The following is a 20,244-nucleotide window of genomic DNA, read 5'->3' as shown; positions in this document are numbered from 1 at the left end:
AGTGCCTGCAAGCAGAGAGAGTGTGATGTGTTTGGGAGAGTGGCTGTTGTTACGAGATGAGAATGCAGTTACTCATGGAAACGGGGCCTTCTTCTTACTGAAGATGTGCTGGTGGGAGTTCACAGGATGAATAACTTCTCTTACATTTTGTAGACATTAACTCTTACTGCTACAACCCTGCAGTAAACTGAGTAGGGTGGCAGGGCTTTCACTGAGCAGCTCTGCTGCTGGTCATGTTGCTGTGGCTCCATCCAGATGGATAAGAACCACTTGACTTCCAGCTGCTTCCACAGAGGAGCCTTTTGGCAGCTGGAGGCTGGGCTCAGGGTGATTGTTGGATGCCTGATGGCACCCTCTCTAAAGCACTTGGATGAAATGAAGCAAGAATGGAATGTAAAGCCCAAAAGCAAATTTCCAAGTAGTCCTAAATGTAGCTGAAAAGGCGTCCAAGAAGGCAGAATTACTGTGCTGTAGACTGCGTGTTTCCTGGCAGTCAGTCACTTGGATTTGGTTCTGCTTCAGCAAGCAGAATTTGATTTCCCACCCCCCCGACTAGTATTTGAATGGGAAATGTATGAATTAGTTTTCTAACTAATGTGATTGGAGCAGGGAGACCATCTGGTTTTCCCTTAACCAAAAGTGTAATTGAAATAGCCCTGCAGAGCCTCATGCAGAAGGAGCCTTTTTTTCTTCTGAATCTCCACCCTGGTTTTGTATCCCTTGAAAGCTGGGGGTTGGATGAAGAGTATATTTGCTTCCCAGCCATGGGGTTGAGTGTTTTTGTCTACTGCTGCTGGCTCCAATATTTGACTGTGCAAAGGTTAGATGACAGGGACAGAGAGAAGACTGCATGTTGGGTAATGCCTCTTGAGGATTTGGGTCACATGTATTTTGATTTCTACATTTTGTGCTTGCTTCTGTGCAAGTGCTTCTTCTCTCTCCTGAATGATCTTGGTTATCTTGAAGACTATCAGAAATGGCTTTTGGCCCTCCTCTGCTTGCCCTGTAGCAGCTAATCTGTTACCTTGTGTGATGCCTGGTTCAGAGCTGGAGTGACTTTACCAGGTCCCTTCAAAAAAATTTTGAGATTGATTTCTTTAGTGTGTGCTCCAAGCAGCAATGTCTGTCCCAGGAGTTGTCTTGCCTAGTGGCTCTGTTGGTTAAAGAAAAGGTGCTCTGGGTATGGCTTTCAAGAATGAAACACTAAGGTTCCCATGACATTAGGAACAGATGGTTTCTGGTTTGTGGTGTCCATGGTCCAAATGGTTATTGGCCCATAGCTCCCTTACCCACCTTGTTCTGGGGGTGGTGGTCTCATGCAAAGCACTCTGGTTTGGTGCAGGATAAAGAACATATGTCCATGATACATTCTGGCAGGAAGGCTGGTGCATGTGGGGAGCAGCAGATCTGCTCTCCTTGGCATGCCACAAAGTCGATGAAGCTCTCCAGGCCTCCCTCAGATCCAATTAAAGCTTCTTATAGGCCTTATTTGGACACAAGGATCTCTTTCTGTGTCCTTTGGGAAATACTGTTTTTAAAACACAGCTGTCAAAAGAAGCGTGGTCGGCAGGTCGAGGGAGGCAATTCTTCCCCTCTACTCTGTCCTCGTGAGACCCCACCTGGAGCACTGTGTCCAATTCTGGAGCCCCTAATGTAAGAAGGGCATGGAACTCATGGAGGAAGTCCAGAGAAGCGCCATGAATGATGGGAGGGCTGGAGCAGCTCTGCTCTGGAGACAGGCTGAGAGAGTTGAGCTATTCAGCCTGGAGAAGAGAAGGCTCCAGGGAGACCTTAGAGCACTTTCCAGTGCCTGAAGGGGCTCCAGGAAAGCTGGGGAGGGACTTGGGACAAGGGCAGGGAGTGAGAGGACAAGGTGGGGATGGATTAAAACTGGAAGAGGGAAGGTTTTGATGAAACATCAGGAGGAATTTCTTCACTCTGAGGGTGGCGAGTCATTGGAGCAGTTGCCCAGGGCAGCTGTGGCTGCCCCATCTCTGGCAGTGTTGAAGGGCAGGTTGGATGGGGCTTGGAGCAGCCTGGGCTGGTGGGAGGTGTCCCTGCCCATGCAGGGGGTTGGAACTGGATGATCTTTAAGGTCCCTTCCAACCCAAACCAGTCTGGGGTTCTGTGTTAGCACAGTCTTTACTGTATATCCTAGCTATTGATAGTCCATGAGGTCATCTTCACATTGTAATAACAGCTAATACTTTAATAGAAGGCTTGCCATTAGCTCTGCTTTTTAACGTCTTTTTTAAAATTTCTTTTTAATAGTGACTCTTCTGACTGTGCGAAGCAGCCAGCAGCAGGTCTTCTGAACTTTGACTCTTAAGATTCCTTGTGAGCTTCTATCCTGATGAATCACGTGCTCTGGGTAGAAAAGCAATTTCAGGTAAGTAAGTGAATTTTAAATTTTCAATCATGTGTGTTTTGAAGTGGTGTGGTTTTTTTCAATACTTTGTTTACTGTAAACTGATATTAAATGTGACCTTGATTTGGGTAGGTTTGTGTTTGGACTTGCACGGGCAGACAGACGTTTTGATTTGGGTTGAGAACTTTTTTGCAGGTGTGCCAGTGGTCAGCACAGGCAGCAGTTAATGGTCCTCACTTGTGGATATGCATCTTGCTGTCCTACAGCTGCATGACAGTGCTTTCTTTTAGCAGCTGTTCAGGCTGGTTTCTTTGGGGCTTTAGTTTCAAAGCCTGGTGTGGTAGAGAATACGAGGTTTCCTTTCTTTTTTGTTTGCTTAGTTGTTGCTTGTTTTTGAAGACAAAAAATGCACACCAACAGTCCAACTCCAGTACTGAATTGCATCATCTTAGGAAAAGGCAACTGAAAGATCACTTAGATGGTGATAACAGAGAGCAAAACTGGAAAAGGTGAAGGTTGTGTTTAAATGCTCCAAAACCCCTACTATAAGGAAATTTTTGCCCTTCTGGCTGTTGAAAGTGGAGTGATATATTGGATAGACAACCAGTCTGGCTGCTGGAATACCTGGTTTCTGTTCCCAGTTCTGGCTTTGGTGTAGATGAATGACCTACAAATAGGAAATAATTGAGGCGTATGCCCTTTCTTGCTGCTTGTAGTCATGTGTTTGTCTTCTAATAATCCTTTGGAGCTGTGTGAGGGTTTGCTGAAAAGCATCTCTTGACAGTCTTCCCTGGTTGTGTTGGGTTTTGTGTGTGCTGGAAAGCTCCATGACTGATCTCTGAGCTGGAGGGGACAGTGTCATAAGAATCAGAGAACAAATCAGAGCTATTTGGCATAAAGATTTTGAGTGTGTTTTTAAAACTGTTATTTGAGTGTAACCTGAGTGACTATCACATTGAACAAACCAAGTCTTTGGTGCCTTCAGCTCTTAGCTGGGAAAGCTGCTGCTGTTTTCTCAAATTGCTCTTGACTGTTAGTGAGACTGAAGGGGCAGATTCTGAGAGGCTGTGGTGAGGGATGGGGCAGAAAAGCAAAAATCAGTTGTGATTCTTCCTGAGGATGCCCTGGGCACATTTGTTTTGGAGAAAGTTGGTTTTAGTGCCTGTGCCACAGGTGTCACTGCCTGCCTCTCAGTCTCAAGTGTTCAACAGGTACTACTACATCAGGAGTCAGAACTGATGAGAAAAATACCGTGAATGGACATCAGTGCTGTTGAAACTGAGGGAACAGATTTTTTTTTGGTGTGTGTGTTCCACAGAAGGGGAATCATTATGAGCAGGTTTTAACTTTGCAGCTGCTGCTTTCTGAAAGCTGCATCTGTGTGATACAGTTCGTCCAGAATAACTAATATTTAGGCTTGTTTTCATCAGTCATGAAAAATTCCTGTTTTCTCCACCCTCCTTCAAGACACTTTTACCAGACACCAGAAGCTCATATCACTGTATTGATTCAACTTTTGTTTCCCCTGGGTCCAGTACATGGATATTATGAATAATGTAGTAGTCAATTACTTAAAGTTTAATGCAGATTTAATCGAGGTTGAACATTACCAAGTACAGTGCAAGAGGTGCTAGGCTGCTTTGTTCCATGCTAAATGGAAAAGATTCCAACCAAATGGTGGTGGGCATCTGGCATACCTTGCAAGTGATGTCAAGATACTACTCAGATGCCTTGGTATCTGGGACCTCTCTATTTTTGTGTACTTGTCCTAATATATGACAATGTGTGTTCTGAAGTTGCAGGGTCACAAAGCACATGGATAACTCATTGCTGAAATCTAGGAATCTAATACAGTGGAATGTCAGGATACTACTTGCTGCTTCAGTGGCTTTTTTATTATTATTTTTTTTTCTTCTTGGTACAATATTATTTTTTTAAACAAAGGGAAAAGATCCTTTTCTTCAGTTGTTGGCTTTGTAGAACTTGAACCTTCAAAAAGCTTCCTGGATTATTTTTTATATAAACATATTTATCCTCCAGCTTGGCACTGTATGTGCTTGATGGATCTGCTTGCTGAATTCCCTTGAAACTTAAACTTCAGTGGCTTTGAAGGAGAAATCTGATGTTACTTCTACTTAGCACTTAATGGTGCTGATCAGGGAAGCTCTAGACTCAGAGAGCAAAGCAAACAGACTGATTGCTGGATAATGACAGTGTGACAGTGAGTATTCATGAAATGGTGATGGTTGGAAGGGACCTTAAAAATCATCAGGTTCCAACCCCTCTGCACAGGCAGGGACACCTCCCACCAGACCAGGCTGCACAAGCCCCATCCAACCTGCCCTTGAACACCTCCAGGGATGGGGCTTCTACAACCTCCCTGGGCAACCTATTCCAGCACCTTATTAACCTCATGGTGAAGAATTTCTCCCAGATGTCCAACCTAAATCTTCCCTCTGTCAGTTTTAAACCATCACCCCTTGTCCTCTCACTGTCCTCTCTGGTGAAAAGTCCCTCCCCAGCTTTCCTGGAGCCCCTTCAGGCACTGGACGGTGCTCTAAGGTTTCCCTGGAGCCTTCTCTTCTCCAGGCTGAACAGCCCAACTCTCTTAGCCTGTCTCCAGAGCAGAGCTGCTCCAGCCCTCTGAAGATCTGAACACCTTCTCTTGCATCTCCATGGCCTCCTCTGGAGTTTCTCTAACAGCTCTATGTCTTTCCTGTGCTGAGGGCTCTGGAGATGTACACTGTGCTCCTATAGGAAGCAGACAGTGCAGTGGAAAGCAGTGGTTTATGGCTGGTTCAATTTCTGTCTTTCTTAGTGATTTTTGTTTAAACTTGTTGCTGTTGGGTGTGCTTCTACCTACCACATTTAACTCCATGGAAACAGAGCCTCAGCATATGTGGTATCTTGTGAAAAATGTTTCGGCTTAAGTTGCTTGTTCAGAAATAAAAATGTGTATGGATATAGCAGGGGCCTGGAATGGTTAAAATTAAATTCCAGTTCATACAACAGGCACTGAGATTTTTCAGCCATCAGATTTCCCAGTGAAATGGGAAAGAGTTGGCTAGAGCATATGTTTAAAAAAAAACCAACAACAATCCAACAAAACCCCACCACCCTGTGAAATGCATGGGACATAATCTCAATTAAAAGCAGTGACTGGTTTCATGGTGTTGCCATGTACACATAAAAGCACATTTGGGGAAATGTATTAATCATATATGTAACTGAATGTGAATTTAGGGGTTTTCTTTATCATCTGTAGGACATGATTTCGTTGTGACACTGACTTTTTGCAGCCAGGAATGCCTGAGCTTGCTGCTGGCTGAAGAGGTGAGGTGGCAGGCAAAAGCCTGCGATCTGCAGTGCGAGTGCTGCCTTTGTTGACCTGCACATGACAGACAACACCTTGTACAACATCATCCAGCCAGCCTGCTCCTGGTTTTATGCTTGCTCTCTGGGGAAGCCTGGGCATCTTTCTGAGCTTCCATTTGACCCCCTACTAACCTCTCCCCCTGACTTTTTCCAGATGCATCCAAGCTGCACGCATCAAAACTGTCCCATAGAAGTGGGAGTGGCAAGTCGGTGTTCCAGGATCTGCAGAGGTGGTTTTGGTACAAACACCAAGTCCACAGGTTGTGCTTTAAAGTGAGGAGAGTGAAGAGGGATTCCATGCAAATTCCTATGGTCTGATGTGCTGCTGCTGCTGCTGCCTCCTCTCATTTTACTAGAGTACCAAGAGGAGTGAGGAGTCTAAGGAGAGAAGTAATGGCAGGACATCTTGGGCGCTTATCCAGACTTGAAGATGTGATTGAATTTTGGAGGAGCAGACATTGTATGTTCCCTGTGCTCGGTTTGTTCTCTAGGAGATTTCCTTGGCATTGCTGCTTATTAAACAGCTTGGCTGGCTCTTGGTGAGGGAGTAACATAAAGCAAGTTGCTGTCAATAGTTTTGCACTTGTCTCCCAATTCATTTCCCCTCAGACATGAAACTGCTCTCGGGTTTCCTGGAAAAGGCAAAGGATGTACTAGCAGGAAATGGCTGCACGTAATGAAAATAGGCCATACCTGTTGCTGATTAATCCTTAATCCGAAGAGGGAATCTTCTTGCTCTGGATTGGTTTATCAGCTGAACTGGCAGCTGAGTGCTCTGTGTTCTGAGGCTGACTTTGCCTGCCTGGGCCTGCTTCAGAGCTGAGGGGCCCAAGGAGCAGGATTGCCCATAAGGATGTGCTCACCAGTGCTTGCGTGTGTTCAAACAGAAAACAGGTTTTCTGTCTTGCTCTGCATCCTCTTTGCTTGGGCTCCTTTTTGCCTTCATTTGTACTCCTGGGCTCTTGTGTACCTGAGGTTTCAGTTGGGGTTTGATGGTTAAGGCTGTCCTGCCTCATGTCAAGTGTCACATCACATCGCTGAGTGTGTCCAGCAGGTTGAGGGAGGTTCTTCTTCCCCTCTACTCTGCCCTAGTGAGACCACACCTGGAGTGCTGTGTCGAGTTCTGGGCTCCCCAGTTCAAGAGGGGCAGGGATTTACCAGAGAGAGTCCAAGGGAAGCTACGAGGATGATGGAGTGGAACACCTGTCTGAAGAGGAAAAGCTGAGAGACCTGAGGCTGTTCAGTCTGGAGAAGACTAAGAGGAGTTCTTATTCATGTTTGCAAATACATGAAGAGTGAGTGTCAAGAAGAGGGGATCAGTCTCTTCTCAGTGGTGCCCTGTGATAGGATGAGGGTTAATGAGCACAAACTGGATGGAACACAGGAAGTTCCACCTTGACATGAGGAAAAACTTCTTTCCTGTGAGGGTGATAGAGCCCTGGGACAGGCTGCCCAGAGAGGTTGTGGAGTCTCTTTCTCTGGAGACATTCCAAACCTATCTGGACATGTTCCTGTGGGATCTGCTGTAGGGGGTTCTGCTCTAGCAGGGGATTGGACTAGGTGATCTTGAGAGGTCCCTTCCAACCCCAACCATTCTGAGGTTCTATTATATACCTGAGATACCTGGGGATGGGACCTACCAAAATCAAAACTTCTGATGGCAGCCAGCGTCCTCTACTTGGCTTGAAGTGCTTGAACAGTGAGAGTAAGTACTTGAGTCTTTATTAGAAAGGCAGTTGCTGCTTTGAGGAATAGCATGACTCTTTTGCAATTTTTTGCTTCCTTTGAAGGCTGAGCAGCTGATGTGAAACTCAGGGTTGTTGTCATGACTGTTCCTGAACCTCTTAGCAGGCAGTTAAAACATCAACTATTACATTGAAGTGCAGATGTTACTTTGTGCTGGAGTCATGCTGGAAATAATTCAAAATGTCTCATTTGTTTGGACTCACGAGGGAAGCACTGTCTTAGCATGGAATGGTTTGGGTTGGAAGAGACCTTGAAGATCATCCAGTTCCAACCCCCTGCATGGGCAGGGACACCTCCCACCAGCCCAGGTTGTTCCAAGCCCCATCCAACCTGCCCTTCAACACTGCCAGGATTGGGGCAGCCACAGCTTCCCTGGGCAACCTGGCCCAGGGTCTCACCACCCTCACAGGGAAGAATTTCTTCCTAATGTCTCACCTAAACCTTCCCTCTTCCAGTTTTAATCTATCCCCACCTTGTCCTCTCACTCCCTGCCCTTGTCCCAAGCCCTTCCCCAGCTTTCCTGGAGCCCCTTCAGGCACTGGAAGCTACTCTAAGGTCTCCCTGGAACCTTCTCTTCTCCAGGCTGAACAGCTCCAGCTCTCCCAGCCTGTCTCTTGCTGCTCTGTACTCATTTTGCTTTCTGGTTTCTTTGCATTCAGCAAACTTTGTATTCAAAGGGTGCTGAAGCATTTAATGAACCTGAGCATCCTTTTAGTCTGTAACCCAGGAGTTATAGGCTCTGATGGCAATACTTCTGGGTTTTGTGCCTTTTGGGAAGCTGCAGTATTAATCAATTGTTTTCAGTCATTAGATGGATCAAACAGGCTGTATTCCCATATTGAATTAGACCCTATTAAACATTCCTCTCTTATTGGATAAGTATTGACTAGTTTTGTTCATTATTTTAATGACAGACATAGTTGTTTAAAATTACTTCATGGTTTTGCAGTTTTATTATTCCACAGATGATATGGTTATTTGGATTCTTGCACAAGATGCTTTGCTTCAGTTCATTTGTTACATGTTTTTCTCTCTTCACATAGATTTGTTTTCAAGATGCATTAAAACAAAAAGGATTTGTTTTTTTTTTCCTGACCTGTGCTCCCCCCTCCTCTGCTGTCTCCATTTCCAGTGAATAGCTGAGAGGCTGTCAGCAAATCTGTTTTGACAGATTTTGATGTACTACTTAGGAAGACAAAATGTTATATCAAATATATTTTCCTCCATGGTGATAAATATGTAGCAAAGGACGGGTAGAATGTTTGGTATTAAAATGCTGAGGGTTTCTGTAGTCCCAACAAAGGATGATTGCTCTGTCACCAGAGCCCTCTGTGTCTGTCCCAACTGTTCAAATCATGTGTGTCCAGGCTGCATCTGGGCAGACATAAATACCAACCTGTCTAGAGCATGGTCCTACCTTTAGGTTCCTCCCTGCCCTTCACTGCAGCCATCTCAGACACTGAGGCATCGCTCAATTCCCTAAGCTTTCCTAGGGCTTTCTTGGAAAGCTGGTGTAAATACAGCCTTGGGTGCTCCCTGAGTTATATGGCACATCTTGGAGACCAAGTGGCAGCAAAGGCAAGGGACATGCTTTGCACAGGTGCTGTTTGTGTTTTTAGGAATGTTAACTGTGCTTAGAAGGTTGCTTCGGATGTTTCGGGAATGCTGCTGCCGATCCAAATGACCCGATGCTCTCCTCAGCCCAGTGCAGCACCTTGTGTCTGCCCCCTGCCAAACGTGGATGGGTCTTCATCTGGCAGCGTGACCGCCCTGCCATAGCACTGCTTCATCGAGCTGTCTGCTCCGAAAATAATCCCCTTGCATGGAAAGCATTGAAATGGAGCCAGCACCAGATGTGAAGTCAAGCACTGTAGGCAAAGCAGAGGCAGATAAACAGTTTTGGGCATAGCAGTCAACATGGGCAGCAAGTGTCTCTCCTATAATCAGTTGTAGCACCTGAGTTGTTCATCTGAATGTTTTGTTTTATTCCCCCTCCCTTGTGATTTAGTCTTTAGTGAAATTTCTTTGGGAAGGCAGCTAAATACCAAGAACACAAAGGCACTGACTCTGGTTTTGCAGTGTGCTACGGTTTTAGAGTGCCCAGACAGTTGATCTGGCAAACCTGCTGCTAAATGGGTGATCTAATTCCCAGTGAATGCTGTGATATTGCCCTGTATCACAGAATTTAGTTAAAAACTCGTGCCTATTGCTCAAGCTGTCAGTTGTCTTTTCAGCATCCTTGTTGAGCTCTTTCATCTTAAAATGCCTGTGCTGAAGCTCAAATAAACTTACCTGTCAGCAGCTGGGAGTTTCTCTCTTCTCATCTACAGCTACTCCTGAATCACAGCCCTGCCTGTCATTTTAAAAGCTGTTTACAAAGGAGATAAGGCAAGTAGCAATGTTGTGGCTACTATTTCTTTAAATTATTTTCCTAATACTCCAATAACGTTCAGCATGAGGTAGTGTTTGTGCTTTGTGGGGATGTCAGCTTGCTCAGAGTCTCTGCCCCTAAGGACTAACGCTAGGGACAGCTCTGCAGAGGCAGGACAGATCCCTGTTGGCATCACCTGCCATTTAGGTGCCAGATTTTTTAGCCACGTGGTAACATCACGGAGCCGAGGCTGGATCCTTGAACTGCATTGACTTGCTCTGGTTTTAGAGCAATAGTTGCACAGGTACATTGCATGCAATATCCTAAGATAGGTAATGACAAATACTATAATCACAAAATTGCAAGCGGTGCATGAAGACACACTGATCTTGTGCTCACCCCCTCAGTATTTTCCTAAGGCATTCTGTTGAGAAAGGTTTTCTGATCAATACATACCTCACTGATCAATTTTTAATGAGGTTATCTGTGGTGACTTCTACATTAAAATTATGCAATAAAGGAGTATACCACAAAGAATAAGAGCTTACAACTTTTGTGACTCTTGCTTGGTTACATTCTGTAGGATTTAGTTACAGACTAGATGTAAGGCAACATTTTAGCTCTTATTTATACAGCTGAAGCAATCAGTGTGAAAATGAGCTAATTTCTGTGTGCAGTAGGAAACGTGTGCTCAGCTTCACAACTCAAATGCACCCCTGCTTGCACAGAGTTGCCCAGCCAAGAGTCAAGGGGGCAAGAGCAGACAGTGTTTGTATTTGTCCAGGGCCTCACTTAGGAAACTTGATTCTGATCCTTGTTTCCCTGCGCAAGGAGCATTGCTGGCTACTAGTCCAGACCTAAATCAAAGCTTTAGCTCTTAAATTAATCACTTCTGGGGTTGTCCTCTGACTTGCAGAGAAACCAAACACAGGTCGTTTGGGTTGCTGTTGCAGCTTGTGAATTCAAGAGCTCTGGGATTGAGCATCTGGTGACAACATGATTCCTGCAGCACCGGTTGAATTGAGCAGGCTTGGTTTGGGTGCTGTGGAGGTTGGCATAGTGTACACTGCTCCTAAAAGTGATACTTGAGGAGAAGTGCCTCCCTCTGAGCATGGGATGAGGTGCCACTGCTGGCCTGGCTCCCAGTCTCTTGCTTCTCTGACCTTGTGCACCACCTGTGTCTGGAGTTAAGGGAAGGCAAGGGAGCTCCTCACTGCATTTTCTAGCACAACGGTCAGTTTTCTGCAAATTTGTCTTCTCTGATGGGGGAAAACAAGCACAGTCTGGTGTTACTGGATTTTCAGTTGTCGTCTGGAGTCTCTGCAGGGGCAGCAGGCAGGCCCAGAGGCTGAGATGGAACTGTGAATTGAGGTGAACCTGGACAGTAAGAGTACACAGGAGGAATTTGGGATAAGGGAGAGTTTAAGGGGGATTGGAGGGTGAGTGACAATGCAGTAACACTGTCACCCACAGCTTTTCTGTCCATAGCACATAATTTAATACCCACTGTGGCAAACTGTCTTAATGCTCTTTTCCTGTCCCTTGCCCTCTTTGGCTTGATTTGATCTGGATGGGCTGGAGTAGGATGATGCTGGCAGCAGCAATGTTTCTGTTCAGGCAGAGGCAGCACAAACACTGAAAGGTACATGTTGGGTATCAGTGAAGCAGTCCAGGCCTTTCAGGATGGTGACCAATTGGACCAGGGACCGGGTTACTTGGGTATTGCAAGATTTGACACCTTGTTGTGAGGAGCCAAAACCTCTAAAACCTACAAGTCAAAACCTCTGGGCAGTGAGCATGTGTCTCCAGGAGAGCATAGTGGATGGGCAGGAGAGTGTCGCTGCACAGTGTGAAAACTGGGTGGAGAAATGATCTAGAAAGCAGTGTCTGTCTGGGAAAAGCAAGGAGCAGACCATCCATCAAACTGGATGCCTGAGGAGTAGCCTTCAGCAAACCCCAGTTGTCACCACAAGCAAAATTAATCTGTCTTTCCAAAACTATGCAATAGGAGTAGTGACAGGTTGCCCAAGAAAGAGCTTTATTTTTACCCCACTGCCTTGCAAGGGGTAAGTCTAAAGACTTCAGAAGATTATTTATTTAAGTGAACTTACATAAGCAGCAAGTTTTTGTCTGCATCCTGCATCATTCTTGCAAAAGTGCTAAATCTGAAGTTCTTGGTGTGTTTGTAATCCCATTGTTTCAGTAAAATGCCCTCCTAAGGATTTTTTCATGTTTCTGCACTGATTCTTTAGTTTTAGCTGGAAAATTCTTATATTCAGTCAGTATGTGCTGCTCTGTGGCAATCTGGGGTGAAAATGAACACTTGAAAGCAAATCTGTATTGTCAGCCTGTGTTGGGAGGACTTTGAGGTGCTAAAAACTGGGGGAAAGGTCTGCATAGCAGGCAGGAGTTTCAGGATGCAGCTCTGCCCCTTGGTGTGCTGGGATGATTAATGACACAGTGCTGGGTTCTCTGTTTGCACATGAAAAGAGGAAACCAGCATGTATAGGTGAGGTAAGGAGTCTGTGACGTAGGACAAGGTCAATGAAGCTGTAAAGCAGCAATTGGTTACTAATAAAAAGCAGGGTTTTTTTCTGTGCACCTCAGTAGAGGTAATTTTGCTGGTTCTGCTTCAGCAAATAATAAATATAGGTGAACAAAATAGGGATTTTGTTTTTCTGAAGCACAAGCAGCTTGAGATGCACATTCTACTTGTTTTACACAGAGCCTGTGGGCTCTGAATTCGGGCTTGCCAGCTCTGAATGCAAGATCCACACTCCCTTCTTCCCTCTGTTCCCTTCCTCCCTACCCTTTTGGCTTTGGCACCCACAGGGCACTGGTGGTCTTGCAGATGGTAGCAGATACCTTGTGTGCTGAGCAGCTCTTAGAGCAAGCCTGAGCAGCAGTGCAGTGTAGGGGTACAAGGAGGGGGATACTGCTCTGCCTCTCTGAGCAGAAAAGAGGGGGTGAGGGTTGCCTGTGGTGTTGGGGTGCTTTGCTAAACCGTGGGGAGCCCTGGGTTGGGACACAGACAAGAAGCAGATGGTTCCTGAGCTGTGCCTGGGTGGCAGAAAATGGGGAGTGCTTTAGCAGAGGGAAGTGAGAGGATGGAGGAACGTTCCTCATGCACAGGCTGGGATGTGACTAATGCCCAGCTCTGCTGCTCTGGTTGAAATGAAATTGTGGAAACAGCTGCTGCAAGAGATGAAGAGATTACTGCACTTTCCAGGCCCTTTCCTGTCTCTGAAACCTAATGCTTGTCCATGCAAGAACAGTACTGGTTTGGGGCTTTGTTCTGCTCTTGGGAGGCTCTTTTAACTGTATTTGGAGATCCATACACTGAAATTAAGGGGAAAGTCAAAGTAGGAAATGAGTGAATGTTACTAGTGAAGGACTAGACAACAAAACAACAAGCTACTGGGAAAAAAAAATAATGAAAAAAACCTCTTTTCTCCATGATTCTCTGTGTCTGGAGTGCCAGCTGGTCCTCCATCTCCAGAAAGAAAAGGTTCAGCAAAGGGTGATGAAGGTGATGGAAGGCACAGAGCAACTGTTGTATGAAGGAGAGAAGTAACTTTTGGCTCTTCAGTGGGGAGAAGTGATTGTGAGTGGAGGAAGCACAAAGAGGAATGTTATCTGGAGCAGAGCTTGACTGTACATAGGCCTTCCTCATTCACAACAATAGTGCCAAATAAAATAGGGAAGCAACAAGCTTAAAAAAAGGGAACGTTTTTCTTTGGGTGGTGCAGGACTCCCTGCTGCAGGATGTTGCTGAAAGGTTAGAGATTCAAAGGAGGCTGGATACAACCTGGCCATGGCTATTAAAGACAGCATCTCCTGACTTAGGGAATGATTGTTAAAGAAATGTTTTGAGGAAGATAACACCATCTGTGTTAAACTTGCTGCAGGAATGTGAATCCTTCACTTTGTCAGAAGGTACCAAACACTGCTTAGCTGTTTCCAAATGCTGTGTCATATAAATGTGTACTCAGGCAGGGGCTCTGAGCTGGAGCAGCAGATTAAATGTGGGTTTTCTTGGCTTGTGTATTATTTAAGGTTTTTGGTAGTGAAAAGAAAACAGGCACATAGTAGCAAATGGTTCAGGTGATAAAAACGTGGTGTTTAAGAGCACAGTATAGCAGCAGTTGCCTTGAATCACTTGCTGTGTTACTTGACCAAAGTTTGGCAATCTGGAGCTAATAGGAGGGTGCTGGTAGGTTGGAGTGGCAGCTTGCCAGCCAGGGCCTGGGGACAGGATCAGGTTATGGTGATGCATTGCAGACAGACAGGCTTCTGTATTTCCCTGCAAGCTCCATTTTCAGCATGATGTAATGTTTGGGTAGAGCTGAAACTCTGGGATTGCACCATGGGGGTCACCAGGGTGGCTTGGAGGGTGAAGGTTTCTTACACTCAGCATTGCTTTTTACTACCAAGAGGTGGTTTGCTTGACTGGTGTATGAAAGGACCACGTTTCCCTGGAGATTTTGACATGTGGGTGTAGGAGACTTGGGGAGGTGGAGGAGGATGGAAGTGGAATGAATGATGTCCTTTGAATCAGAGCTGTTTTGACATGCTAGAAAGAAATTGCCAGCTGTAAAAGTCAGAGTGGGGAATCAAACATTGAACCACTCTACGATTTTGTGTGGAGGAGAGAGACTCAGAGCAGGAGATGCTTGAAAATTTATACTGGCCTGAGTGGGGTGAAAATCAAAGTCTGGGTGTGGATGTGGAGGGCTCATCTCATGCCCTGCACATGGTGGCTTTTTGATGGAGTGCTGCTAAGCAGTGAGACCTTGGAAATGGAAAGGGAGTTCTTGGTTCATTGGGCTCCATCCCAAGGTGTGGGTTTGGTGACCTGTGTGGTAACTTGGAGAGCAAATTCAAAGTGATTTATCCCTCTTATCATCTCTCTTGAACTCTTGACTGCTCGTGTCTGTTGCTGTGAAGTGGCTGCTTCTGTATTTATGAGCAAGGTAGAAACTACTGACCTGCTTTGCTGCCTGTGCAAGGCAAGTGATAGTTCTTACTGAAGAGAGCAAGGGTGGCATTTCTGAACGTGCTTGAACTAAATTTGCTGTGAGGAACAAAAAAAGTGTAGGTGATGACTGCTGGAAGGGAAAGCATGTGTTTGCTACACAGTGGCAGTGGATTTATAGACAGATAGTTTGGCTTATAGATAAATATTGTTTGCCTGTATTTCCATAGCCATAAGCAGTTAGCAAATTGGATTGAAAAGCCTAAACTTTGCTACAATCTAGAGACCTTTTTCCATGTTTTTTCTATCCCATCTGCTGAGTTCTTCACTTATAGCTGAGATGTCATGTGGTGCCAGGAGAGCCAAGAGAAGTGACGCATCTTGGTATCCCATGGTAACTCTGCCTTTCCTTCGCTTGTAGCTCATTTGCTTTGCTACCAGACAGAATAACCTGATTGTGGGATTAGATTTGCTTTGCTCACAAATAGGTGAAGGTTAAGGAGTGGTGTTTTCACTCTCTGGAACTGTTTATGTATGGTAATCTAAGCTGTCCTTTACAAACAAAGACTACCCAAAACCCCCACAACAAAACACTCAACCCCCACTCCAAAACAAAGCCAACACCCCCACCAAACCCAGAAAACAAGCTCCCCACACTAACTTCTCAACATGCAGGAAGCATCAGTTGGGGCTTTTGCCCTTCCTTTGTGGTTCAGAATAGTGCAGCTCATCTGAGGAGGTTTGGCAAACCACAGGCAGGTACCCTGCAAGTGTCTGTTGGGGGCTCACAGGTACAATTCTCACCAGAGCTCAATTTGCAGTTCAAGTCTTACAGTTCACACAGGCTTTGCTGCTGGAAGCTTTCTAGGTGATGCTCTCTTTTTCTTCACACTACCCCCCGCCCCGCACCAGTCGTTTTTTTAACCTTTGATTGTTACTGCAGTTACTGGCTGTCCCTTGATTAGAAATATCTGACATATCCCCTGAAAAGAGCTCTTGGGAGCTTTTCAGCTATCTGATATTCTTCAGAAATCTGATTATTTTTAAGAAATGTATCCCTTAAACCCATTTTCTCTTCTATGCCTAAATATCCACTGCTAACTTCATTGTATGACAGCAGCAGTGGTTTGGTCAGCCTGAAGCTCAGGGCTGCAAATGCAGTAGCTCCTCACCTCATTTAAGCAGAGGAGATAGTTTTTGCAGTTGTACAGGAGAACCCTTGGACCTCTTGCACTGTTTCCCAGCTCTTCTGGGCCCATTTTCTAAGTGCCTTAAAACACAGCTGGTACAAATCCTGCTAAAGTAACATAAGACTGGCAAAACTTTGCCCAGCCAATTTGTTTTTTTTTTGCTTTAGGGGAGGGAACAGTTTCAGAAACGTGCTTTATTCTTAAGAAAGCTAAAAACAGGTTTGTTTTGCTCGCGTGTGATTCAGGAGTTGGAGGAGACTGTGGTGAAGTTCTGCAGCGTGGCAGGTTTTGCATTTACTGTTGCCACAGCTACGGGTGAGTTTACAGCATTTCAGTTCCCTCAGCTGGGGGACCTAGAGGGAGTTATCAGAGCGAAAGGTACCCGTGCACAGAGCTGACTCATTTTGGTGTCTCCAACTCATTTTTTCATCAGTTTTTGAATGCCAGAGGATGCGGCTGAGGTGTTTCTGTGTGGGGAGGCATAGAAACGAAATCTTGTGCAATTTTTGGCTTCTTGGATTCGGGGCAATTGATGTGCTTGATCTTTGCTCTTAACAAGCTGCTAAGCTGTCATCTGATACACAACATCCATACAGGCACCTGGAGTTTTGGAAGTATTGCAAGACTTCTCTGGAATGGATGGGCTGTGTCGTTTGCCTCTCGGTTTGCTCCAAGCAGGTATTTAGTACAAAGCCCTGTTTTTCTGCAGAGGGACTAAAAATCCTGTTTGGTTTTGAGCTCTGTGCGGTCCAGCATGTTGTGTGTTTGCATCTGCGTGAGTTAATCCAAACAATAGGCTGCTTGTGGCAACTGGAAGTGGTGTGTGTGGGGAAAAATCCCTCTTCTGTGATGGCAGGAAAAAAGCAAGCCTGTTTACAGCAGCAACCAGCAGAGTTTATGAAGTCATCCTTGAGTTCTTTCCCTGCCTTTTCTGCATAATGGTGATTTAAGCATAAATGGCTTAGGCAGAAAAAGCACTTGGCCTGTCTTTTAGCTACTGATGGGGGTAGCTTTGACTTAGTATAAAGAAACACTGCATTTCTGAGGGTGACAGTGTGTGCAAGAACTATTTTATGTTGAGAGTGCATTTGTAGATGTCTCTGAGAATCTCTCCTTAGCAAACTCCTGCATTTACAAAAGACTTCTAATAAAAAATAGGAGTAGTATTAAGAATTAATTTAGTCAAACTTACTGGTGATGGATTTTTAGCCCGGTCAGTACCAAAAAAGTCTTGTTTGCTTTTTGGTCATTTTTTTGTTCTCTAATTTTATAATAATGTTTACCTTGCAAACAGTAGCTGGAAATAGAGTTCAAGGGACCTTCCCCAACATACCAGGCTTTTGTGGCAGTGGGGGAGAAGGAATCTTGCTAGAGAAAAAAATCTGAGCTTGCAGTGTGCTGAAGAAATAAAGAACAGTGTAATACCAGTCTGATGTGGAGATCTGCTGAAGAGTAAATAATAGGAACTCTCTGCAGCTGGTGACTGTGGTGGAAACAAAAACAAGCGTCAAAAGAAAGGTTAGGAGTTTAAAGTCCACAGCTTAATGTTATTAAAACAAATAATAGCAAGTTTGCCTTTGAGAACAGAAAACCAGACCTGTGTTCTGAGGCAGGTGGGTTGACAGCCTTGGAAGATGGGAATATTTGTGTGGACAGGGAAGACCTGGGGTACTACAGGCCAGTCAGCCTCACCCCTCTGCCTGGCAAGGTTGTGGAGCAGATCCTGGAAACTCTGCACAGTGGTTAATGAGGAGGTGGTTGGTGACAGCCATCATGGCTTCACAGAATCACAGAATGGTACGGGTTGGAAGGGACCTCTGGAGATCAAGTCCAACCCCCCTGCTGCAGTGGGAACACACAGGAACATGACCAGATGGGTCTTGAAAGTCTCCAGAGGAGGAGACTCCACACTCTCTCTGGGCAGCCTGTCTCGGGGCTCTGTCACCCTCACAGCAAAGAGGTTTCTCCTCATGTTGAGGTGGAACTTCCTGTGCTCTAGTTTGCATCGGTTGCCCCTTGACATATCACAAGGCACCACTGAAAAGACATTGGCCCTTCCTTCTTGAAACCCACCCTTCAGATATTTATAGACATTAGTAAGATCCCCTGTCACTAAGGCTTCAGTAGGGGCAAATCCTGTCTGACAAATTTGGTGGTCTTCTACAACAAGGCTACAGGGTTGATGGATAAGGGAAGAGCAACTGATGTCACCTACCTAGACTTGCATGAAGCATTTGACACTGCCTTGCATGACATCCTGATCTCGAAATTGGAGAGACATGGACTTGACAGATAGACCAGTTGGTGAATAAGGAATTGGCTGGATGGCCTCACTCTGTATTGTGATCAATGGCTTGATGTCCAAGTGGAGACCAGTCATGAGTGGTGTTCCTCAAGGATCAGTACTGGGACCGGTGCTGTTTGGGATTGTTGCCCCCTCAACAGGTTTGCTGATGACTCCAAGCTGTGTGGTGTGGCTGACACTGGAGGACGGGGATCCATCCAGAGGGACCTGGGCAGGCTGGAGAGGTGGGCTCTTGCAAACTGTATGAAGTTCAACAAGGCCAGGTGCGAGGTCCTTCACATGGGCTGGGGCAACCCCAGGCACAAACACATGCTGGGTGGAGAATGGATCAGTAACAGGCCTGAGGAGAAGGGCTTGGGGGTGATGGTGGATGAGAAGCTCAACATGAGCTGGTACTGTGTGCTGGAGCCCAGAAATGACCTGTGTCCTGGGCTCCATCAAAAGAAGTGTAACCAGCAGGGCCAGGGAGGTGATTGTCCCCCTTTGCTCTGGTGAGACCCCCCTGCAGGGCTGGGTCCAGCTCTGGGAAGGGACTTTTTACAAAGGCATGGAGTGAGGGGATGAGGGGGGAATGGTTTCAAGCTGAGAGAGATTTTGCTTGGACATCAGGAAGAAATTCTTCACTGTGAGGGTGGTGAGACCCTGACCCAGGCTGCCCAGAGAAGCTGTGGCTGCCCCATCCCTGGCAGTGTTGAAGGGCAGGTTGGATGGGGCTTGGAGCAGCCTGGGCTGCTGGGAGGTGTCCCTGCCCATGGGCCAAACCAGTCTGGGATTCTAAGATTCTATGATGTGTGTTCGATGTCAGAGGCCAACTACCCTGTAACCATGTAAACTGCCATTTTTGTCATTTTAAGTAAATGTGGAATATGTAAGAGGTAGATACTTGAATTATACCTTCCTCTAGATAAGATTTAAAGCTATCAGCTACCTTGCAAGTCAAGCTGCTTCTTTTTCCCAAGGAAGGCCTATCTCCTCTGTGTCTTTTCCTTCCAGTATTTCCTGCTCCTCACACTTGCCAGCCTGTGGTTGTTTTTGCACACTAAACTGCTGACTCTGTCTGTCTAGAAAGGGTTAACAATAAGCTATTTCCTCTAAAAAACCATATGCAAAATGCTGCTGTGCCACTGCTAAAAAGTGTTGGAAACAAGTTGCTCACCTGAAGAACCAGAGATTGCAGTAGTAGTTAGAAAGGTCAGGGATGGGGAGAAGAGGCAAATTGAATTAATCCAGCAATCTTGAATTGAAGTGAGGAACTGAATGTGAAGTGCTGTGAACAAGTGGCACTTTCCCCCCAGCAAATAGCTGCAGCTTGTCATGTAGGTGACTTTTTAACTGGTGTTGGGTGTGACAAGCTAGGCTCGTGTAAAGATTTTATTGTTGTGCTTCTTTGGCGTTGCTGAGGATATGAATTACTGTGTGAGAAAGTATTGATCATGTCCTTAAGATTTTGCTTTGTTGTGAAGGTCTTTGTCTTCCTTAGCTTTTATTTTTGGAGCTATGGGTTTGTAGGCTTATGGTTTAAAAAAAAACAACAATCAAGAACAAAACCATGAGGGAGGGACAAAACTCTCAAATCAAACTATGTCCTCAGCAACCAAACTACAGCTCTGACACAGAAGGAAGACAAGGTGTCATGCCAGCACAGGCAGGAAACGAGGCCTCTAGGTGCTGTGCTAACATCCTCTCCCTAGGGACAATTGCCATGGTCTCTTCCTTTGTTTAGGAAACACTGTGTTAGAGGGAAAGCCCCGGAGCAGGGCAGTCAGCTCTGTCAGCCCCAGTGTTAGTATCTGGTAAGGTGGTTTCCTGTGGTGGTGCCACTGTGGGTGCTGGGAGCAGCTGAGATTAGTCTGGGGTGTCTTTGGGTTTGGAGATGTCCAAGTCCATGTACCACTGTGTCCTATCAGCTGGTCC

The 20,244-nt window shown here is 45.7% G+C and overlaps 1 protein-coding gene across 3 annotated transcripts in view; it reads left to right on the top strand.

The window, feature by feature from the left end:
* The window catches only part of SGMS1 (sphingomyelin synthase 1), a 99,472-nt gene that overhangs the window by 25,747 nt on the left and 53,481 nt on the right, over positions 1-20,244 (top strand). For 2 of the 3 annotated variants that reach the window (XM_051617059.1, XM_051617060.1), the window contains exon 2: positions 2,272-2,389. The gene's annotated coding sequence lies outside the window, so the exon portion shown is untranslated. Of the gene's footprint in view, positions 1-2,271; positions 2,390-16,682; positions 16,704-20,244 lie in introns of those variants that run through there. The other variant, XM_051617062.1, reaches the window with a different exon arrangement.

The sequence above is a fragment of the Apus apus genome, chromosome 4 (assembly GCF_020740795.1).
Source record: "Apus apus isolate bApuApu2 chromosome 4, bApuApu2.pri.cur, whole genome shotgun sequence".
NCBI classification, from domain to species: domain Eukaryota; kingdom Metazoa; phylum Chordata; class Aves; order Apodiformes; family Apodidae; genus Apus; species Apus apus.
Note: the sequence above shows the minus strand (reverse complement) of the source record. Positions and strands in the feature narration are given on the sequence as shown.